We start from the raw sequence: 9,786 nt of genomic DNA on the forward strand, positions 1-9,786 counted from the left end.
GCAAGTTGTGGATGTTGCTTGGTTTGATGGAGTGCCTAGGTATGAGATACCAACATGTAGTCATCTTGAGCTTCCAACCTTAATAGTGTTACATAGCTTGCCCTTTCACTCTTCCTTAGGAGATTCCCTCTCTTCTCATTTTTCTATTTATATATATCTCTCTCTATCCCTCCTCTTTCTCTATATCTCTCTCTCCTTCTCTATGTCTACCTCACTATATATATATATATATATATATATATCCTCTATCTATCTATAAATATCTCCTTATTTTATCTCTACCTCTTTCTTTGTGTGTGTGTGTGTGTGTGTGTGTGTGTGTGTGTGTGTGTGTGTGTGTGTGTGTGTGTGTGTGTGTGTGTGTGTGTGTGTGTGTGTGTGTGTGTGTGTGTGTGTGTGTGTGTGTGTGTGTGTGTGTGTGTGTGTGTGTGTGTGTGTGTGTGTGTGTGTGTGTGTGTGTGTGTGTGTGTGTGTGTGTGTGTGTGTGTGTGTGTGTGTGTGTGTGTGTGTGTGTGTGTGATACTCTCCCCCTCTCTTGTTTGTGAGTGAGATACTCTCCCCCTCTCTTGTGTGTGTGAATGAGATACTCTCCCCCTCTCTTGTTTGTGGCAACTCATATGAGTGCTTGCATGTTGGTGAGGAAGGACAACATGTTAAACTATGTGAACTAGAGACAACATTGGTGAGAGTGGTGGTGGAGGTGTCAATTGCACGGCTATCGTGGAACACATAGTTTATGTGTATATCCTTCTCTTTATGTTGCTTGCTCTTCATGATGAAGTTATAGTCCTTCATTTGCCATTACAAGATTGTCTGATTGTGTGATACTATTTTTTTGAGCCTTTACATTTTCACAAACACTACACACTTCCATTTTGATTTTCCTTAGGATTGGTACACTACTAAAGAACAAGCACCAACATTTGGTGAAATGTGGATATGTAATGAGCTTCTCAACAAGATGCAATCTCCTGGTTTTTTACATAACTTCACAATGGCCCTTAATGTAGGTCTTCATCCAAGTCATGCAACCTTACCTAGAGGACAATTTAAATATTTCATTCAATTTTTTGGTTATCATGCTTATTTAGCACTAGACAATACACTTGACACTAGATGGATGGTCGTAGTATGGTTGCATTGAATGGCCATGTATTGATACCCATGTATTTCAAGATTTGTGAGTTTTGATAGTGCGGCTTTAAATGTAGTATACTCTACTATATTTACATTCATTCAATGGCAATGATCATAATGAAGATAACAGTGTTATTCTTTGTGCAATATCTGTTATAAGTATTTCTTATGTATTATTTCTTTTATTAAATTACAATGTTCACTATGATTTAGTATTTCTTTCTCTGTGTCGAGTATGGACATGGTATTTTGATGTATTTTGTGGAAATATCTTTATCCAATTACACTTGGCAACCACGATAATCTTTCTACATTTGTGAGTTTGCATGTGCATGTGCTCTCAAGGTTTGTCACCACCTCTTACTCCAATTTGTGGATGGTGAACTCGGCATGAGTCATGGCATGCAACATCTCTAGAGTTTGAAACCTCAATTGTCTCTTCTAGTGGTTTGCATTCTACTCCTAATGTGGATGGTTCCTCAAAGTAATTGTGGCCACAAAGGCCTAAATCACAATCTTCAGTTTGAGGAGCATCTCCATTGCCACCCTTTGCACCTTCTACACAAGTAACACTTGCTAGGCTATTATTCACATCTTCAACCTTAGTTTGGATCTACCTGTATCTCCTTTTGGTGTAACTATGGTAGTTGTGGAAAAGGTTCCCTTCCCTAAGTTTATGGGGGGCACAAAGGAGCAAGATTTAGATGCTCAAATTTGCCAGTTCACGGTGGCATATGGCATCAATTTTTTGAGAAATATGGATGAAGTGCATTGTGCTATGGTGTTTCAAACCACCATGTGACAGCAAGTTGATACTTAGCTCAAGGAAGAATGAAATTGGGCAACTTACCCTAATGCCAAGATGGCCTTCTTAGCTTAATTTCAACAAGAGCACACTCATCCTTAGAAGGTGGAATGCCTTTGGGATCTCAAGAAGGAAAATTTGGATATTCAACTCTATAATGTATAGGTTCACATGCTACTTTGGCAAATTACAGATCCAATGGCCAAGCCCAAAGAGGAAATGTTGCATTTTATTTATGTTCAGGGCCCACATCACACACTCTATAGGGCATTGGCAATGAAAGACCAAGGATCTAGAACATTTTGTCAAGGCCGCATTGTGAGTAGAGCTTTCCTTATCAAAAAGAAAAAGATGAAGAAATCTGGCTAATCATTGAGAAAAGCCATAAGTCTAAGGAAGGCAAATACGATACTGACATAGACACCAAAGTGTACATTGTAGACTTAATCAATGCTGATGTAGCATTTGATTAAGATATCAATTCATAATACAAAGGTCTACTACTATAATGCTTGTAGTTTGAGGGCCCCATATACTAGGGGGATGGCAAGGCATATGAGAAAGTGCACCTACCAATTAGAATGCTGCTAGACCATTTGTTCTCCCAACATTTTCTTATACTCAACAAGATTACCAATCTCTTGGCATGCACCAAGGAGACCAAGGATGTGGGTAAGGAGATTGGGGAGGAGCCCCTCAACTTTCTGAAAGGTGAGAAGGATCGAAGCTTGCTTGGAAGGGCTATGGCAGGAGAGCAAGAGCAAGAAAGAGAGAGAGACCAAATGGGAACTCCAACAGTCACAATGTGTGACCGGGCCTTCCTTTATTCAAACTGTCACTAAAAGAATAAAGAATAAAGTGACAGTGATTGGGGCCTGCCACTTGCCGTGTGCAATGGCGGGTAATGTTAGTGTAGTAATACACTGGCAGCTAGGCAGAGGCACATTTACCCCCAACAACCTCCCACGTAAAGGCGAATCTACCCCAGTGAGGAGTGAAAAGAAAAAGAAAAGACAATACAATGTACACATGTACAACAGGATGAGGTAAAATGTCATCTCATCCAACGCCCATCAATCTCTTGAGGAAGGCAAAGAGCTTAGTAGTGAGGCATTTCGTGAACAAATCTGCAGGATTTTTATCAATGGATATCTTAACAAGGTCAGCAGACTTGTCCTCCACAACCCCAAGTATGAAGTGATACCTCATCTCAATGTGTTTCGTCTTCGCATGGAAGACCGGATTCTTAGCTAGCTAAACAGCACTCATAGAATCTGAATGTGTCATAGGTATAGAATCAATCCCAAGGTCATGAACCAAACAGCCCAACCATATGGCCTCCTTGCAAGCCTTAAAGGTTGCAACATACTTGGCCTCAATGGTAGAGAGAGCCTACACTTCTAAACCCTGGACATCCAAGAGACATCACCTCTAGCATAGGTGAATACATAACGAGAAGTGGACTTCCTACTATCTGCATGTCCTGCATAATCCGAGCCTGTGTACCCCACAACTCTTGTATCCTGGTTGCCATAGCAAATACACATATATGCTCTGCCGCCCTTCAGGTGTCTCATGATACCCTTCACGGCATCCCAATGCTTCTTTCTAGGTGTAGCCATATAGCATCCCACAACACCAACTGCAAAGGCAATATCTAGTCGAGTGGCTATCATGGCATACATCAAACTGCCTGCGGCGGCGGCTGATGCATAAGGGATCTTGGCCATCTTGGCCATGTGCTCATTTTTCTGTGGGAAAAATCGGCCTATGAAACCTTCACATAAGAAGATAATGGATAGTCAATAGGCTTCACGTCTTTTGCATGCAAAAACGCTCAAGGACTTTATGAATGTACTCCCTTTGTGAGAGATAGAGTAGTCTGTGATGCCTATCACACTTAATGCGCATACCAAGAATGTGAGAGGCCTGTCCCAAATCCTTCATCTCAAATCTCTTCTTCACTTGAAATTTAAGAGCATCCAGCTCATCATGAGCTTTCCTTGCTATCAGCATATCATCCACATAAAGTACCAAAATAAGCAATGAGCCATCATGGGCTGTCTTAGTGTAAAGACACGGATCCATAGCACTCCTATTGTAGCCCTGTGATTGCATAAAGGCATCAAACTTATGATAACACATCCTAGGTGCCTGCTTCAAGCCATAAATACTTTTCTTCAACTTGCACAGTAAGTGCTCCCTGCCAGGTTCTACAAAGCCCTTAGGATGCTCAGTGTAAATCTCATCATGCAAATCCTCATGCAAGAATGTAGTCTTGACATCCATCTGATACATGTCCAAGTCAAGCTTTGCGTGAATAAGGCCAAAACGAAGCATAGGGTGGTCATCTTGACCACAGAAGAAAAGGCTTCATCAAAGTCAACTCCATGCTCCTACTTAAAATCCTTAGCAACAGTCTTGCCTTATAAGCCAACTTGGGGTGCCCAGGGGTACTTTTCAGCTTGTACATCCATTTGCATGGCAAATCCTTCTTGCCATTAGGCGATGCAACCAAATCCCAAGTCATATTCTTATGCAGGGATTTCATCTCAAACTACATAGCCCTCTCCCAAGAGTGACTCTCACCCTTGTGCATAGCCTCATCATATGTGAGAGGCTCTCCTACATCTATAACCAAGACATAATGCATTGAGGGCTCAAATTGATTAGGTGGACGTCTATCTCTAGTAGACTGCCTCACTACAGGCTCTACTACATGTCTAGCATCCTATCCAATACCTTGGCCATGTGTACCAACAACTGCTGATGCAGGCTGACCATCTAGTTGTGCAGGCTACTGTATTGGAGCACGGGGATCCTCCTAGAATATAACCCTTTGTATCTTGACCACCTTCTCACGCCGCCTATGCATCTTATCTTCATGGAAGACTACATCATGGTTGCCGATGACTTTCCGCCCATGTAGATCTCCCAGAGGTGATAACCCATTTCACCTACATCTCCACAGCCAAGGAAAATGCATTTGACACTCTTAATATCCATCTTACTACACTTGTCCTTGGGCACATGGCAGAATGCCTCACATCCAAAGACATGTAGATATGCATAAGACCGAGGTTTCCCAATCCATATCTCCTCTGTAGCCTGAAAATCCAAATCATTGGAAGGTGATCTATTGATGATATGCACAGCTGTACTGATTGCCTCAACCCAAAAGGTATGTGGTAGGCCTATATGTCTAAGCATATTGCATACATGCTCCTAGATGGTTCTATTCATTGGCTCAACCAAGCCATTTTGGGGTGAGGTATAGGGGGCGATCAACTTACGCTTAATACCCCTCTCGTGAGATAGTTGCTCAAAGGCATGTAACGCATATTCTTTCCCATTGTCAATCCTAAGGCATTTCAACATATGCCCAGTTTGGTTCTCAACCAATGCAAGCCATCTCTGAAAAACATCCAAGATATATGACTTAAGCTTAATGGGGGTAAGCCCAAACTTTACGCAAAAAATCATCAATGAATGCCATAAAATACTTTGCACTACCCATAGATTGACAAGGCATGGGCCCACAGACATTCGAATGTACCAATGTTAGGGGCTCACTTATGCATGCCCTACCAGACTTCTTATGTGTATTCCTAGTCTGTCTGCCATAAAGACAATGCTCCCATGAATCAAAATATGCATAGTCAAGGAGCGATAAGTACTACAAAAACCAGAAAGCATTTCCATTCTCTTCAAGGACATATGGCCCAAACAGGCATGCCAAAGAGATACATGTGGGATGAAATCGACTGACAAAACATGGTCAATAGAGGACCCATCAACTATAAGAGGATAGAGGCTGCCAACCTTGGCACCTTGAGCAAGCGCAAGTCTGCCGCCACGAGTGATCTTCCAGGCAAAATCCCCAAATGAAACATGAAATCTAGCATCATCAAGTTGCCCTCTACAAACATAAGATCGCATGTAAGTGTAGGTACATGGCATACATCCTATAACATAAAAGTACTGTCAGTAAAGAACTATAGTCGTACATCCCCAATGCCAGCAATAGCAAGTGGCCCGTCGTCACCCAAGCAAACTGAACCAGAGACAGTGTTGTAGGAATGGCATGGTGTAACATGAAATGAATCACCAAAATCCAAAAGCCAACACTATGCATACATAGAGTGAACCTTGGTCAATGGCATAGCATTATAAGAACTAACTGCAAGTATATACTCCTCATTAGAGTCATCAGTCCTCCTGCATGACATTTATCTCCTCAATTTTCACACTGGATTTGATAGACATAATGCTGCAATCAGAGGACTTTTCTTGTACTTTGTCTTTCCCCTTCTCTTTGCACTTCTCATTGTGCAACTCATGACGCTATGGGTACATATGACCCTTCTTGCTACAATGATGACATGTCACATTAGCATTTCTCCCATGAGACTTGCTGCGCGACTTACCATGCAACAATCTCTACCACGTCCAAACCCACGTTCATTCTCTCCATTACCATCTGTGCCTCTAAAAGTCAAAGCATGTGACATATGAGAGGCATCCAAGTTCTTATGGTTGATCTTTGCAGAAGAGCATTCTCTACAATAGGCAAGTTCAAAATAGTAGTAGGAGCACATAAGGCAGTGCAAAATACATCCCATGACTCACTCAGAGTCCCAAGCAAAAACAATCGAGTAACCTCATCATTAAAGGTAATTCCCTGCGAAGTCAAGTTCTTGAAAATAGCATGAAACTGGGGAGTGCTACTATTACTTGGAGCAACAAGAAATAACCAATATTTTGATAGCCCTATTTGGTACTATGCAATATATATTTGTAAATTTGCTATACAAACTTGAGACTTTATATTCAAAATTTTTGTATTGTGCTAGGAAATATAATAGAGTACCAAACCCATTCACTAATCCTTTATGGTCCCGTCAGGATCCAATTCGGTACTATATAAAACCAATGTGGTACTTTGTAGAAATATTTTAGTACCTAGGAAAAATAGCGTAGTAATAAACTCTATTGGTATCTTTTTTGGTATTGCACAAACCCAATTTGAATGTATATAGAAGTAACTTGGTACTTTACAGAAGAATTTCGATGTTGTGCTATGAAATAGTATTATAAAGTATCAATTTTAAGCTTTATAGAAGCATTTGGTACTATTGTAGGAAATATAATAGTACTAGAGCCATTTGGTATTCCCATTTAGTACCATGCTATACCAATTTGAACCTTTATAGTACCCATTTGGTATTGTTCTAGAGGGAATGTACTAGAGTACTAGACCCTTTTGATAATGCATATTAATGATTTGGTACTTTACAAAAGCATTTGGTACTATGTTGAAAAATATATCAAAATATTGTATAATAACAATTTGATACTTCATAAAAGCATTTGTTACTTTATAGTTCCCTTTTGGCATCATACCAGGAAATGTACTAGAGTACTCCATTTGGTACTACACATGTTCAATTTGGTACTTCACAAAAGCATGTATTGCTTCATAGTAGCCTTTTGGTACTATATTATGGAATGTACTAGAGTACTAGATCCATTAGTATTATACATTATCAATTTGAAACTTTACATAAACATTTTGGTACTGTACTATGAGGACTTTTCTTGTCATATAGATTCTTAATTTTATCCAAATGCTACTAAGCACTCTGTGCTTCCTCAACCACATTATAATGCACCTGTTTAGTGAGAGACAAGATGAGGGTGGACTTGCATAACTCATCAAGATCATCCCATTTTTCATCAGTCGTAGTTTCAGGCTACTCGCCATGCATCCTTAGTGGCTTGATCTGAGATTTTTGCACCAATACTTGCCAAAATTGGCTCTTCCAATAGGCATAATTCGTACAATCAAGCTTAGTGATGTTAAAGATAGCACTGTCAATGGAAGAAGATGTCATACTACATCCCAAAATGGTGCAAACAGTTCAAAATTGCTTGCTATTTTATGATGTAAATAGCCAAAATACCACCAAAACCAAGGCAAAATGACCATGAATTGATAGCTAATGATGTTGTCCACCAAGTACCATCAAAAGTATATAAAATCATGATGATTTAGCATGAAAATTCCACGTCAATCCATGCATAACTACTTGCTATAATAAATTACAGCCATGTACAATGAGAGCAAACTGTAGGCAAAATGAATGCATCAAGTCAACCACTGACTGTCAAAGCATAACCAACATGAGGGAGGCATAAATCAACATGTGACAATTATACGGACATCGAGAAAATACCTAAGCATTTCAAATGAATCCGTCAATAGGCCGACACATCCCTGTGTAATAAGACAAAGTGTACACAACACTGGCAAGACCTGACACAAAGAGGTGTATCAACCATGACACAAAGTGTACATCTTTGAGGACCGTGGCATATCAACCATGCAACATCCAAGTGAAGATTCCAGTCTGAAGTATCCGAATGCTCAAGTAGCATTATTTGCCTGCTCAATGTCTGTCAAGCATATCAAGACGCTTCCACTGCCATAAAAGTTGTAAATATCAAGCAAAGAAGCTCAACAAGGGCATATGATAGCACTAGTGCCAGAAGATCCAAGATCAAGCATCAATAAGACCTCATGAGCATATAGGCTGTGCAGCATCTGTACATAGCATCCATAGACGTCAAGTACATCCAAAATGTATCTCTGGCAAGCTAAGAAATAGCCAAAGTAAGCTCCGAGAAATCAAATGTCAAGCCAAAGCAAGGCTCAGTAGAATCCAACTCCAAACAATGTAATAGGCATGTAGTAGTAGCATATGCCAAGCATGTCAAAATTGGTCATACATAAGCAAAGGACATGCCATAAGTACATCAGATATGAAGATTCAAATGCTATGTGAAGCAAGCTCGAGCTCAACCAATGATTCGAGAGCAAATCCAAGCTCTATGTTGATCTCCGCGAGTCACTGCATCAATGTATACATCCAAGGAGCCTGAATGCAACATGCATATCCAAACATAAGCAAAAGAGCTTTAGCCCTAAATATTCCATCAGCAAATAAATGTCCAAAATTGAGCAAACAGTGGCTCAATCCAAGCTCAAATCCATAGACAAACCATAGGCATACTTTCCCATATGTATATGCACCAACCGGGCATAATCGGGCATCAAATGATTATGTAGCATGAGCATAAAGTGGTAATGACAAAGGGATGCCCTATTTTGGGCTACCTATTGACTATGTAAAATAGTCAATGACTAAGCAATTCAGCCCCAAAAGCATCTCATATCATAGGCATACATTCCCCTAGCATTCCGAGAGCATTCAGGACCAACAGAGCAACCAATGTCAATGCCAACCAAGCATAAACATAAAGTGCTAATGTAACATTGTTTATGGCTGCCTATGGACTGTGGAAAATAGTCATGGAGTAAGGTAAATTAGTCCACAAATCAATGCCAATGATAACCACCTATGTCGAGCATCAAGGGGGTTCTAAGTTCAAAACAAACAAGGAAATGTATCTATAAATACCACAAAATGCCAAGGGAGAGCTGAAGTAAAAAATGAATTTTTTTGCAGGTCTTTAAGCTGGCCCAAACTCATCTCGGGCCTATGGAAGGGCTGAGTTCAAAACAAACAAGGAAATGTATCTATAAATATCACAAAATGTGAATCCATACAAAGGATGAGAAATATATCCAAGGAATGCTACATGGAAAGAACCTACATGGATCATAGAGCCAAAAAAGGAAAGGACGTATGCTCTGTGAATCCCAGTGACTACTATAACTCCTCACTATCCGAGAGCTCGTCCCGCCACAATGAAGCATCGAATGGACTGTGCAATATAGAAGATGAAGACCGGGCATAATCGGGCATAATCGGGCATCAAAT

The sequence above is a fragment of the Lygodium microphyllum genome, chromosome 23 (assembly GCF_053477565.2).
Source record: "Lygodium microphyllum isolate KBCC chromosome 23, Lygodium_microphyllum_v1.1.10, whole genome shotgun sequence".
Taxonomy (NCBI): domain Eukaryota; kingdom Viridiplantae; phylum Streptophyta; class Polypodiopsida; order Schizaeales; family Lygodiaceae; genus Lygodium; species Lygodium microphyllum.